At 44.9% G+C, this 15,412-nt stretch overlaps 1 pseudogene; it reads right to left on the reverse strand.

Annotated features, from left to right (window-relative positions):
• Positions 1-285: 285 nt before the first annotated feature.
• Positions 286-403, reverse strand: LOC124712939 (annotated as a pseudogene).
• Between the last annotated feature and the right edge of the window lie 15,009 nt (positions 404-15,412).

A 15,412-nucleotide genomic window follows, 5' to 3' on the forward strand; every position in this document is an offset into this window, starting at 1 on the left:
TATGAATTGTTTTTAAGTCTCTTAAGCTTTTTTTTCTTTTTTTTTATTCAAATGCTTCCCTACGATTGCGCTACATTATAGAAAGCACTCCGTCTCCAATCGACAAGTGGCCCATCGGGACCATCCGACCGCCGTGCCATCCTCACCTGAGGATGCGGATAGGAGGCCTTGTGGTCAGTACACCGCTCTCCCGGTCGTTACGATGGTTTTCTTTGACTGGAGCCGCTACTATTCGGCCGAGTAACTCCTCAATTGGCATCATGAGGCAGAGTGCACCCCGAAAAATGGCAACAGCGCGTGTCGGCCCGGATGGTCACCCATCCAAGTGCTGGCCGCGCCCGACAGCGCTTAACTTCGGTGATCTGATGGGAACCAGTGTATCCACGGCGGCAAGGCCGTTGCCTTTTTGTGCTACACTATAGGCGCCTGTAAAACTTGTTTTGAATACCTTCGATCTCTCATTCAACTACATTCCAAAAATCAGACGTATTGCTATGACAGAGTTTGGGAACATCTGTTGCCAGTTTTGAAAATCAGTATTTTTTGGTAACTGAATATATCGATTTCATATGATCTTGGCTGTACTGCTGTAAGTCAAAAACTTTGCTCGTGGGCCTTCATATTGTTAGGAATGTGCTCCCCTAGCAGCAAATAACGTTATTCCGAATTTTTATTTGCCAGGTGCTTCTCGGGTCCCAGAAGACGACTGCACGAAAACGATATAGAGAAAAAAATGACACCTATCAGTGGAAAGCGCATTTCTCCATTTTCGGTTAGCAAGATGCACCGTACCATAGTTTCACAGTACTAGGGGGCAGGTGAGTCGGTATATGATATTTAATGGAGCAATGTGTGCGTTTTGTATCGCTAAATTCGCTAAATGTTGGTCAACTGTGACAGTTCAGGGATTTTATACCAAATATCAGATAAAAACTCGAATAGATAAAACAATCCAGAGGTGGTACAACACATTGCAGCTAATGCGATGACCCCCCTGAATCTTCAGTAAAGCACGTGGGGCGTGTAACGTTGTCAAGTGCCAGGACATGCACAGCCCTTTACAGTCGTACCCGGCCACTTATTGAAGGGCGTTAGTATGGACTAAAATAACTCAAAAATGTTCAGTAAACGTGGTATATAAAATGTATACCTTGAGAGCAATGAGCACTTGGACGTCTTCGCTGCCGTGAAGCACTTCTACTGTAAGCCCCTTACTTTACGTATTTTGAGAGGTATTAGTATACGAAGGCCTTGCCGCAATGATAACACAGGTTCCCGTCTGATCACCGCAGTTAAGCTCTGTTGAGTTTGGCTAGCATTTGGATGGGTGACCGTCCGGTCTGCCGAGTGATGTTGGCAAGTGGATTGCTCTCAGCCCTTGTGAGGCCTACTGACGAGCTACTTGACTGCGAAGGAGCGGCTCCGATCATGAAAACTGACAACGGCCGGGTGAGCAATGTGCAGACCACGTGGCCATCCATATCCGCATCCCGTAATACCTGTGTTCTGAGGATGACATTGCGGTCGGTCGGTATCGTTGGCCCTTCAAGGCCTGTTCGGACGGAGTTTATTTTAGTGTTAGTATGGATCAAAACAAGGCAAAACTGTACAGTAAACATGGAGTGTAAAATGCGTATCATAAGGGCACTTGTTTATCTTCGCTACTGTAAATGGATCACATAGTGGTACGGAAAGTACCCCCCGCCACACACCAATAGGTGGCTTGCGGAGTACGATGTAGATGAAGATGTAAAGAAAATCGCTTCTACTAAATAAGTGGCCATGGGTTTTAAGGTAAACATTTTAGAGCGCATGTTTACTAATCGTTATTAAGTTGTTTTGGTCCACACTACCACTTCCAAAACTATGGAATATTTCTTTTTTAACACAAAAGTCCGACGTCGCCGGATTTTTTAGGCCTTTTAGCGATGAAGTAGACAACGCAGAACTGAGGCCCGTTCCAGAATAGTCAGCAAAGGTGAGGAAGCTTAAGAAGGAGTAATGTGATAGATCATAAGGATATATACATACGCCAACCAGTACTATTCTAGGAAAAAAAACTTGAAGTTGAGTGACAGTAAACTCTTAAACTGTGGCAAATTTCATGAAATTCGTTAAAAAAACTGCTCTCCCTTTACAAAAACATCTATTTCATGAAAAGTGGACATCTTGTTTCAAATCACATAAAAATGAAGAATTCTTCGAAATTATTGAAATTGGCAGACTATTATTCTCCAATTCCTGGCCATAATGCCAGTGTCGAAAGGGCATTATATTTCAGAATTGTCCATTGGACAAAGGAACGCAATAAACTGCTAACAGATACGATTACTAAGATGTTGTTCTGTAATTTAAAATTTGTCCTATAAACAGTTCCCCAAACGCATTCCAAGATCAGTGACGTTCTTGATGAAGTGAGTTCAAATGACACGTGTTAATCCTTGACTATAGATTATTGTTCTTTCTTCAAAAATTGGATTAAAATGGGTAAGGTTGTTAAATATTTTTACGCCCCGGAAAAACAAATAATTGTTTACTTTGTTTAACGAAGCCCTTTCAGTAACTTTTGACGTGAGATTACTTTAGGGACAAGACGGAGCGCTTACTTGCTATCATCACTGTCAAATTATGAAACTTTTCCATGATTCGTTTTTTAGCTGAAGGTTATCTAAGATTCATTTCGCAAAAAAACTGACTTTAATTCATTATTAACAAACGAGTGAAAAATAGTTCCAGTTTCCTGTGCCGAACTGATGGAGTTTGATGCACCATCAACCTGTCACAGTATTTAGGAGCCGCGCTAACCGCTGCTGCCCCCGACTGGTACGTATAAGCAGTCATCGACAGTTCTGGCCTTCCTTGGTGGAAGGGCTATAGTGCTGTTCATATCCACACCACGCAGAGCTGCTGAGATATTACCTGAGCACACCACTTCGATATCTACAAGAGTTCTCTGGTAATGTACGGTCACTGTCCTGGGCAACGACACCTGTTGTACCACTGTAGCCAGCGAGACCTGCCCAACTGACGCCGTGATTACGAGAACGGACGCCGACGGGGCAATGTTTGCTGATGATTGCTGCGGTGGAGTCGGCACGCTCCGACGCCGCTCACTGCGCTGCCGTTGGCCTTTGCGCCGCCGTAGAGAAGAATGCACGATTGTACACTTTATTGTAATAAGTTCTGGTTCTGTCAACGTTGTTCCATAAATTCATTAGCATCCATCAAGCCGACCGGCGTGCTCTATAGCACTCCCGCGCAGTGATTGCGACGGGTCTGAAACCAGGCCCCTAACGGATAAGGAACACGCCATAAAATTCACCACAGCATTTCTAAAGATTTTATTCGACCAATAATGTTATACTAACTTTTTATAGCTCACTGCGCAATAGAGTTTCTTAAATTGTACTGGTATAATATCGGAAACTTATGTCGGTACATTCTAGGCAATGTCGCCATTCTCTCTTTGCCAGTTTCTTACAGAAAAACCGAAACGAAAACACATCCGTGATTGTCTTTAAAGCAAGGTTATTTACATATATTCACCACCCACCCCGTGAAAAAAGTTGTGTTAGTACTTGTATTGTATCGTATGTTAACCGGGGGCCAAGAAACGACGGAGAGGCTCCGCCCCGCCGCAGCAGCAGTGGTCCACAACCCTACAACGACTACCGCAGTCCAATTTAGCCCTCCGCCGCTCCACACCGAACCATTCTTTCTGGGTGATTGTGCGGGTGAACCTCCCCCCCCCCCCCCCCCGCACCCCAAGGGAACGTCTCACACCAGACGAGTGTAACTCTCTGTTTGCGTGGTAGATTAGTGGTGGTGTACGCGTAAGCGGAGAACTTGTTTCCGCAGCAACCGCCAACATTGTGTAGCTAAGGTGGAATAAGGGGAACCAGCCCGCATTCGCCGAGGCAGATGGAAAACCGCCTGAAAACCATCCACAAACAGGCCGGCTCACCGGACCTCGACACAAGTCCGCCGGGCGGATTCGTGCTGGGAACCAGGCACTCCTTCCCAATCCGGAAAGTCGTGCGTTAGACCGCACGGCCAACCGGGCGGGCATAAGTTGGTACTTACTTTCTGACAGTAACGGTCTTCGCCAAAAACACAAAAGTTACATGAGATGTATAACAAAATCAAAGCTGTCTACATATTATTTGTTTATCAATGAGACTGGTAACTGCACCGAAGTCGGCGCCAGCAAATGTTGCGTGGACGGTCTGAACCTCAGGTAATTTAAAACATCATTCACCATTGAAAGGAACAACACCTGTATTTCATACTAAGAATTTAAAAGGGTTGACAATAACCACTTTGGAACTCAGAGAAGTTAATAATTTTCTGTTTACTTTACTGTCTTAGAAAACACTGAGTGAACTCAAATTTTAGCAGCTAGAAATTACATGAGCAGCCTTTTAACTGACTACGTGAGCAGTAGATAGGCTCAAGTTTATAGCAACTCGAAGTTAAATAAAACAGTAACTGCGCCCAAGGTAAGGCCCCAGTAAAATACTAATTCAATGGAGAGAAGCAGTCTTTAAGATTCAAACAAATGAAAGAACCACAGAAGCAGTCGTAAAACTGCAAGAGTCTGAAAATTTAAAAAGAAAATAATTTGAAGAATACACGCAGCCCAACCTAAGAGCGGTTAAGTGCTCTACCACCTGAGCTGCCCAAGTACGACTCACAGCTTTACTTCCACCAGCACCTCGTCACCTATCTTGCAAAACACACAGAAGCTCTCCTTCGCAGGAGTCGAGGTACCGGCGCAAATAAAGCTGTGAGGAGGGGTGACGAGTTGTGCTTTGTTAGCTCACTCGGCAGAGCACTTAACCGCTCTTAGGTTCCGAGTTCGTGTGACGGTCCATCATACAGGTTTAATCTGCCAGGAAGTTTCAACAGGTAGGTACTCAAAACATTCTAATAATATTAGCACCACGAACTTGGATTAACCTACAGAGGAGCCCAAACACTCAAACTGAAGTAAGAGACATTTTACCAGCCAAAGGCACATAGAGGCGTACTACTTTTAACACGAAAATAGCTTACTGTTTTGAGTCTGCTTTCCTTCACCCAATACACAAGGGGGTACAAACAGAAACGAGCCCAAAGTGTCAAAAGCCGCAATCGGAACTTGCCGCAGCAAGCATCGACTTTTAGCAGTGCCGAAGAAAAACTAAAAATGGCTCTGAGCACTATGGGACTCAACATCTAAGGTCATCAGTCCCCTAACTAACCAAAGGACATCACACACATCCATGCCCGAGGCAGGATTCGAACCTGCGACCGTAGCAGCCACGCGGTTCCGGACTGAAGTGCCTAGAACCGCACGGCCACCGCAAGAAAAATTAAAATACAATACAGTTTAATACACAAAAACGATAATGGTAGCACATAGTTTATTCTTAATATCACAGAACGAGCTCCTTTCTTATGATGATTAAGCTTACAACAACTCAACAGGCAGCTTAAATAGAACTCACAAGGAAATCAGCTGCTTTTTTTTCCTTTTCTTTTTAAAATATAACGAAGTAACATTCATTATATCGAGGCTCGAACCGCATGTATCAGCTTAGAAAGCTCTTTCTAGATTACCCAGTGAAAAGCGCCACAAGTAAAAGCAGGATCAATTGCAAAGCATCGAGTGAGAGATTACCCACACAAAATCCACCAGCTTCCCAATGCGAAACACTTGACCTTCCAACTAGCCAAGAAATCATTGACCAAGGCGAAGGCGTAACCAAACCATCTTCCACAACATGGCAACGCTCATGGAAGACCTACGGCGAGACCACCACGAACCTGAGCACACAGCGCTAAGGCCAAGCGAATGCCAAAATTGCCCAGCCGTACGGAGAAGCACTGCGCGTCTCTACTCACTTCGTCCACTTTCTCACTGGCCGCCCACGCTGGCAGTAACCACCCTCCGCCGTCGGGCGCCACCTAATCGACTCGAACAGCCGGAAAACAAAGAGCGAGCCTCCTATCGCAAGTAGATGTCTGTGAATTTCTAAGGGACCAAACTGCTAAGGTAATCGGTCGCTAAACTTACACACTAGTTAAACTAACTTACGCTAAGAACAACACACACACATCCATGGACGAGGGAGGACTCGAACCTTTGGGGGGAAGGGCCGCGCAATCCGTGACATGGCGCCTCAAACCGCGCGGCCACTCCGCGCGGTTCACAAGTAGAATCGAAGCGAGTCGCCACGGCTAAGCCAACCAACACACGGGAGATGTAGCTGACGGTGTGGCTCGAAGAAGCACGTAGTTCACGCTGACGTTACTAAATGTCGGATAGTACAAGAGGAATGAATTTTACACTCATGTTCCGAAAAAGAACAGAACACCTTAAACGACTAGAGATAGGACATTCATATTCACAGGACATGAACATTAGTATGAATTGTAGTAATGATTAGCATTTCAATCACCACGGTTCAGCAAAAAATGATTCAAATGGCTCTGAGCACTATGGGACTTAACTACTGTGGTCATCAGTCCCCTAGAACTTAGAACTACTTAAACCTAACTAATCTAAGGACATCACACACATCCATGCCCGAGGCAGGATTCGAACCTGCGACCGTAGCAGTCGCGCGGTTCCGGACTGCGCGCCTAACGGTTCAGCACGTGTCCTGCTGCCTAGTAGGTACAGGGGCCGCGATGGGCTGTGATAACTTGTTCCACGCGTGATGGCATCGACCTCTTTAAGGCGGGAATGGCGACCTGTGGTGTAGCCATCCGTCCTGCATCCACCTGGCTCCAAAGTTCATCTGTGGTGGCTGGCATCAGATCACAGCTCTGCACCCATCGTTTCACCATATCCCAGACACTTTTGATTGGGGGTAAGTATGGTGATCTGGTGGGCCATGACAAATGGCTGACATCTTGTGACCCCAACAAGGCACGTGTTCGTGCAGCAACATAATGGTCCTGCATTGTCTTGCTGAAAAATGGCGTCTGGGTGTAGTGCAGAAAGGGTATGACTACGGGTCGCAGGATGTCACTGCAGCGCGGTATAGCTGCGCGGTCTTGGGCGCCTTGCCACGGTTCGCGCGGCTGCCACCGTCGGCGGTTCGAGTCCTCCCTCGGGCATGGCAGCTAACCACAATCAGCCATCATTTTCAAGCAAACAGAACCTGAATTCGTCCGAAAACAGCATCTAATGCCATTCCTGCCTCCAGTGAAGTAGTTCCATGCACCATTGCCGTCGAGCATATTTCTGCACTTTCGTCAAAGATGGAAGTAGGACGACGTAATAAGCGGTGATGGACTGTCACCCCTGATAGTGTGCGATGTGTTACATAGCTCTACTGTTGCGCCAAGGCCGAGGAGGACTCAGATATGTCCTGCAATACCATTCAGATTAGATGTTGATTTTCTAGGTGGGTGGTTGGGTGGTGAGACCTGACCCACCTGACTGTGTTCTACGGCCTTCCGTGAACCATTCTGCACACACAATTTGCTCTGCCGAAACACTTCGTTCCACACGAACAGGAATTTCCCGGATGGATGCATCACATTCTCTCATGTCAACAATGCGACCCTTTTAAACTCAATGACTGGACGGTACGATTCACGCATACGTCACCGACGCAGCCTGCACTTGTTCTAAGGTCAAACTGCTCCATTAACTTCCATTTTATAGGGAAAACGAGAGCCGCAGACACATTTTACCGGTAGGTGGAATTCCTCCGTGATATCATTGTTGACCTTGTAACTTCGGGCCGACACGATTCAAATGCTAATCATTTCTGGAGAACATACTAATGTACATGTCCTGTGAATGTGAACGTCCTGTCTCTAGTCGTTCAAGATGGTCTCCTCTTCTTGAACTTGAGAGTATAACTGTGGTGCAAAATAGGATTAAGTACAATATAGAAAACTCTCGCTTATAAAGACTCACTGTGTCTCCGTCTGCGCTTCTCGCTGTCCTGGAATCCCTTCCCTTTTTGTCCTTACTAGCAATGTGACGTAATGTACTGCGCTGCTGTACTTCTCGGCTCGGAATTATTCACTACAGACCGGCATGCGCTGTCCGTCTCCGCAAGTCGCGTCGCGCATGCGATGGCGATGCGGCGGCGCCGCTGGGACGGTCGCACTAAATTATTCTTTCGCGTGCGCTGTTTCAGCCGTCATTAATTTTCCGGCCGCAGAGCCCGCCATACATCACGTTTGATAAATGCGACTTCCCGCTGTGGCGCCGTCGGCAGCCGCGTCGCCAACACGTGACACGAGCGTAGCTTTAGCGATCGGTGCGGATCGCGAACATCCCGGCTGTTGACTCCATTCGTACTGCTCTCCGACCGTCGATCCGACGTAGTCTCAACACGTGATGTAGACTAGGTGTCTCTGCTGCTGCGAGACAGGCACACCGTTACGTAAACGATATCTTTCTGTTGTCGAGAGCCAGCCGCTGTGGCCGAGCGTTTCTAGGCGCTTCAGTCCGGAACCGCAATGCTGCTATGGTCGCAGGTTCGGATCCTGCCTGGGCCATGGATGTGTGTGTATGACGTCCTTATGTTAGTTAGGTTTAAGTGCTTCTACGTCTAAGGGACTCATGACCTCAGATGTTAAGTTGCTCTGAGCACTATGGGACTTAACTTCTGAGGTCATCAGTCCCCTAGAACTTAGAACTACTTAAACCTAACTAACCTAAGAACATCCACATATCCATGCACGAGGCAGGATTCGAACCTGCTACCGTAGCAGTCGCGCGGTTCCAGACTCTAGCGCGTAGAACCGCTGGGTCAACCAAGCCGGCAGACGTTAAGTCCCATAGTGCTTAGAGCCATTTGAACCATTTGCTGTCGAGACACGGCGAACAGTAAATGGGTTGTTTCGAAGAACCGGTAAGTAAGATCAGTTCATACGTCTATTCCCCATGGAAGAGGATATAACTGGCAGTCTGCATTTACTGGAGGTTCTACTAGCTTACCGGTAGTTTGGGACACACAGCGTACCAACGGACGTCCGTAGCAATCATCCAAGAGGGAGCGTGACAGCAAAAATGGTCGTTTTTGAAATTACCAATTCGGAGAATTTCAAGACGTTTCGTGCCGCAAGAAATAATTTTGACAAGAGTTATACGAACTTATTGTATCCTAAGTAACTAATGTTCGTTATGTTTTTGCACACAGATTACTTCTTTAGTTAAGAGGTAAGCACATTTCATTAACATGGGCAAATTACATCATCAGAGTGAATGATTAGAAATAATGTCCTCATATAACTCAGTCAACAGTACCGAACGAGTGAGGAAAATAAAGTTAAAAAATTTTCGCTAGAGAAACTTCAGTTCGCAGATCAATAATTCAAAAATTCAAAAATAACCAATGGGAGGAAAGACATACAAAAGAAAATCCTGTGTGGGTATCAACAAAAGTTACCAGCGAAAAATGCCCTTGAATAAAGAAAATTCTTATACTTCTTTTGTACCACATGTGTCATATTAAGCATGTTAACGGGTGTAACGCGTTATTTTCATACCTCACAGTTTTTATTACTGACTGCCATAGCAGAAGTTCAAAGAAAAGCGTTTTGAAAACTACATTTTTTTTTTATTGAATGAATTGTAATCCACACCAGATAAATATGGGAAACTTCATCACAACTTCATAAAATCACTTCTGAATAGGCGTGAATAGTGTGTACCCAAGATTCCAGCCCCTCCTTGCTTCTCCCACCCCCCCCCCCCCCCTGCCACAACATAAACGGAAAATGAAAAGAAGAAAAAAAGGCAGTTGTTGAGGGAGGACTTGAATTATTGGCTGTTGCGGCATACGTTCTGCAGCCAGACACCATTAGATTTGTGTTGATAAAACTTAGGTTTTGGCTGCCACGAGTGGGTTATAGAGATATGTGAGAGAGACAGTTAAACGCGCCAATATTTTAATCGGAATTGGACGGTCTGTTTATGTGGAGTGATAACAGTAGCGCACGACTTCAACCTAACGACCAACTTCGCGAGACTTCTGATGTTTTTGCTGTGGTCAGAAGCAAGCCAGCCATATTCATAGAAGCTACAGCTCCCCTTGAAAATGTTCTCTGTAGAAGGGCACTAATCGTGAGCTTTTGTCCCAGAAATTTATTCTAGTACGGCTTAATAGCCCAGAATCCACACAAATTATAAAAATGTATGTATGTATGTTCCACATCTCCTAAGGACGGTAGATGCTCACGACAGTAGCGTGTGAACATTCGATCAGCTTCCCCGTTTTCCAGATACTCATTCACAGACTTTGCGTAATAATAATGTGCCCTGTGTCAAAGTTGCGTACCTCAAAGGATTTCCCCATCTGCTAGCCTTATCTTTGCTAGAGTGATCCCCCGTACGTGTCTGATCAGCATACATACTTCTGTTACCGCCTTATGACCTCCAGCTCCATTAGGCGGCATCCAACGTCGCGGTGGGCAGTGGCCATAATGTTTTGGTTTATCAGTGTATATTTATCTCTTAACGTGGTCTTTAGCGAACTGACTGTGCCACGTTAGGTTACCTACAAGTATCCCAATTCTTCAGTCCATACGACAATGTCAAATGTTCTTAGTGACCAACAACACCTTTCGCGGATAGCTATGGTTGAAGTCTACATCAGTTTCTGTTGTCGAGTATTGTCAGAAAATCTTTTGGAAAACCCTAAGAACTTCAGGACTCACATACAGAGCCTTTCATGTGCCGTCCAATGGGCCGTCTGGCGTCTGAATACTAGACTCTAGATGGAAAGGCGAAGTATTAAATTATATGCTTTTGCTTTTGTGCCTACAATCCTAGCACCGCATCACTGTTTATCTGTCACACTCAGAACCGGATGATACTCAGTGAGACAGAAAATTAAATTATTAAAACATCTGCTACCGCTTTAAAAGAACAGCTGTCGAAACGGCTACAGAAATCTTTTAAGAAGTTACATTTGCGTTGTATACTTAGAAACATTCCATGCTCGTAAGTATTTACAACCCTGCGTGTCTGGAAAAGAGTCGTTTTCACTCAATTTTGTAACAAGAGAAATGAACAAAAGTACCGCCCAATACATTCTATTTATTCAACGATTTTAGGAATCGATCTAAACTCGAACCACTCATTAAAAGAATCTTCGTTTGTGAGACTCCATTCCTTGAAACCCAGATAACTTTTCTCTTACATTAAAGTTTTAAAATAGACGTAGATGAAGATGTAAATATCACCTTTCTAGATTTTAATAAATGACGTTCTACGAGAACTTTTACCCGATAGAGTACTGAAATCCAAAGCAAACAATACACTTACTATGATTCAAGGAAGCGCAGCCGAAACCCTGTCACCGGCATCGATTTGCAGTAGGCTTTGGAACATATACTGTGTTCTAACATTAGGAGTAGCGTAACTTCAGGAGTGCCCCAGGGCAGCATAATAGGTCCGCTGCTTTTTACGATTTACATAAATGATCTGGTTGAGGGTGTTGACAACGGCATTAGACTGTTTGACGATTATACTGTAGTCAACAAGAAAGTAGTATCACACAAAAGTTGTGAACAAATGAATGAGGATTTGCAGAAAATAAATGTGGTGTGTAATGACTGGCAGTGTTAGTGTAACCTACTGCATATAACAAGGCGAAATTCGCCATTAATGTACGAGTGCAAAATAAATGCCCAGTCTTTGGAAGCGGTAACATCCGTCAAGTATCTGGGTGTGACTATTCGAAATGACCTCAAATCGAATGATCAGATTACACAAGTAACGGACAAGGTGAACTCTAGATTGCGGTCTATTGGTAGAATTCTGAAGCGAAGCAGTCCTTCAATAAAGGAAATTGCTTACAATACGTTAGTTCGTCCAGTCTTGGAGTATTGATCGTCTGTATGGAACCCTTACCAATTGGGTCTGATTCAAGATATTGAGAAGGTCCAAAGAAGAGTGGCAAGATTCGTGACTGGTACAATTTATCCATCGCAAAAGCGTTACAAATCTCATAGAAAGTTTGAAGTGGGACACACTTGCACAGAGATAGCGCGCTAAACGGAGGGGGCTGCTCACTAAATTCCGAAATTCGATCTTCAGAGAAGATGTAGAGCATATATTATTACCACAAACTTTCAAATCAGGCAATGATCACCATTCAAACATAAGGGAAATTAGAGCTCGTACTGAGGCGTTCAGACAGTCGTTTTTCCCTCGCGCGATCCGCGAGTGGAACAGAGGGGGAGAAATATGACTTTGGCGCGAATTGTGCCCTCTGCCACACACCGCTTGGTGGCTAGCGGAGTATACATGTAGATGTAGATGTAGGAAATATCTCAAAGAAAACCTACAATACATACCCTCAAGGATTCAGAAAATATCGTTGCTATGAAACACAACTGGCTCTTCATTCATATGAAGTAATGAGCGCTATCGGCAGGGGATCACAAATTGATTCCGTATTTTCAAGATTTCCAGAAGGCTTCTGATATCATTACCCACAAGTGGCTTCTAATAAAATTGCATTTCTATGGAGTATCGCCTCATTTGTGCCACTGGATTCCTGATTTTCTTTCAGGAAGGTCACACTTCGTAGTAGCAGACGGGGAGTCTTGGAATGAAACAGAGGTGATATCTGGGGATCCCTCTACACTGGTGTCCAAAATTAAAGCAATAAACCGTTATTTCCCTGTCCTGAGTCTAATTCAAGATATAATCGTACAAACTGTCGACTGATCTACGTACGATCGTGTTCTGAGCGGAAGATGGCATTCCGGTCAACTCACAACCATACCAACGATGACGTCAGGGTAGTGTCTGTTGGATAGCCCCACATACCCAATCGCTGTGTACACAGTCACAGACGGTGCAGTATGGCACAAAGAAGATGCCTACAGGACTCTGCGGTGGAGGACCGTAGAAAGAAAGGAAACGGACAGTCGGAAACTGACATGGCCCCATAGCTTAATGTGAATCGTTTTGTTGAGGCGACAGTTTATAGACACCGTATCCCGAAGACCAAGGCATGGCCGACCACGTGTAACTTCAGAAGAGAGGGCCGTTATTTGGCTGTAAGGCACGACGGTACCGCCTTAGTACTGCACGGCAACTGGCACGTGAGCTCGCAGCGTCCACTGGACTTGTATTGAGGCAAACGGTGTGCAGAAGGCTTCGGTAGAATGGCCTTAACTCTCGGAGACCTGCTGTATGTCTACCTCTGACACGTCTTCACAGAAGGCAACGTCTAGGGAGGAGTCATCGACATGCCACTTGGACGGTCGAATAGTGGGTCAGTGTTGTTTTCATAGATGATTCCTGATTTAGCCTGAAGAGTGATTCTCGATGGATTCGCATCTGGAGGGAACGTGGAACACAATTTCTGGACCCAAACATTGGGGAAAGATACCGATATCGAGGAGAACCCATTACGGGTTGGGCAGGGATTATGTTTACTACTCGAAACGGTTTACCACTCACTAAACTGTACGAGTGAATCGGCAAGGTTTAACTGCTGTCAGGCATCGTGACAAGATCTTGGGACCTCATCTGCAGTTGTTGCGAGGTATTGTGGGTCAGACTTCGTATTGATGCACAGGTTGAAAATACCGCTTCAGATGCAAATTTCTTTATTTTTCACACGACTGGTTTCGGACTGTTATAAGCCCATCTTCAGGTGTCGTAACTGTGCTGTGATCCCCGAGCGCCGCGTGTACCAGGCGCGGTGTGCTGCCTATGAGCGCTCATAGGCAGCTCATTATAAAATGATTTACACAAGATAACTGCATGGTGCGAGAAGTGGTGCTTGACCCTGAGGAATGAAAAGGGTGAAGTTCTCCAGCTGAGTACTAAAAATTCCGTTATATTTCTGTTGTACTATAAACCGTGCCGATTCAACTACATACCTAACTGTTACGAAGAACTTAAACTGAAACTACCACACTAAAAACGCTGAGGGCAAAACAAACCAAAGACAGCCATTTTTGGGCAGAGCACTTAGGAGATGCAACGTATGTACTAAATCGACTGCCTACTCTACGCTTGTCGGCCCTCTTCTGGTTATTTACGAGGTAGGAATGACGCAGGATAATGGAAAAGTTCAAAGAAGAACAGCTCGTTTTGTATTATCGTGAAAATGGCAGAGAGAGTGTCGTAGATACGATAAGCGATTTGGTGTGGCAGTCTTTAAAACAAAGAAATTTTACGCTGTGGCGAGATCCTTTGACGAAATCTCAATCATCAACCCTCTCCTCTGAATGAGAAAATATTTATCTGATTCCCAACTACGTAGAGAGAAACAAGAGTACTCAGAGTTCCTTCTTTTTTTCCGAAAAAGTGATTACAGATATGGCTCTTTTCAGAACTGTGAAAACATTCTCCAGACGTCATTTTTAAAGAAGAAACGTAACTGCACTGTCACCTCCACATAATTGCATTTCTTAACAATGACCTGCCTCACTGATACATAGTCGTAAGGAGCTTATTGATCACACACCATGGATCTCACTCTGTCTCGTGGCGTCCAAGCTCTCCTAATCTCATAATACGTAACCAATTTTTTTTTTTGGGGGGGGGGGGGGCTTTCCACTCCAGTAACTGTTGTTGGTGAACTAGAGCCCCCACATATCAATATCAGTCAAAACATAAACTTCAGGCATACTCCCAAAAATATGGGAGTTTTTTGACTGTCGTCTGGATATTTGTCGTGCATCCAATGAGGGTACATGGAACATTTGTAAAAAGTAAAGGAAAACTTCTATTGTAAATGAATTTGTAACAAACACCGCAAGGCTCCCATGTGCATACCTTTAAATAATGTACTCTCGTAAAACTGGATGATTCCTTTGAAAATAAAAACATTGTAGCTCTGTGCGTAATAATTGAGCCTAATTTTCTGTCTTCATTCACGTAAGTGACATAAGTAGTCTAGGAGAAAGGAATGGCGAATTCTGAAAACTCAATCTTATTTCATAACGTTTTCAACTATCAGTTAGTGTCCAGATGGAACAACGGCGTTCAGAAATACGACACTAGAAGAAAAGGAATGTGAGCCCAGTCAGCTTCCATTAGAATTGCCTCTGACTCAAACTGCGGTGATTAGTGGAAATGGAAGCACCACCTTTCTGGCCACAGACTGGTCCGGCCGACCGCCGCGTCATCCGTCAACCATGGGCATCACTTGGGTGCGATACAGAGGGGCATGATGTCAACACATCGTTCCTTCGACTGTTGTCGGGTTAGCAGACAGGGTGCCGTTACTTCTCAATCAAGCAGCTCCTCAACTGGTATCACGAGACAGAGTGCGCCTGTTCTAATCCTACCGCCACGGAAAAGCCTCTATCAAAATGTAATAATACTGTACCATCAGCCACTGTTTTTATTGTTTCATTCGACAACCAGTTTCGACGTTCAAATCACCTTATCTTCAGGCCTCTCGCATGAACGATACCGTGTACTACT

Source organism: Schistocerca piceifrons, chromosome 8 (assembly GCF_021461385.2).
Source record: "Schistocerca piceifrons isolate TAMUIC-IGC-003096 chromosome 8, iqSchPice1.1, whole genome shotgun sequence".
Classification (NCBI taxonomy): domain Eukaryota; kingdom Metazoa; phylum Arthropoda; class Insecta; order Orthoptera; family Acrididae; genus Schistocerca; species Schistocerca piceifrons.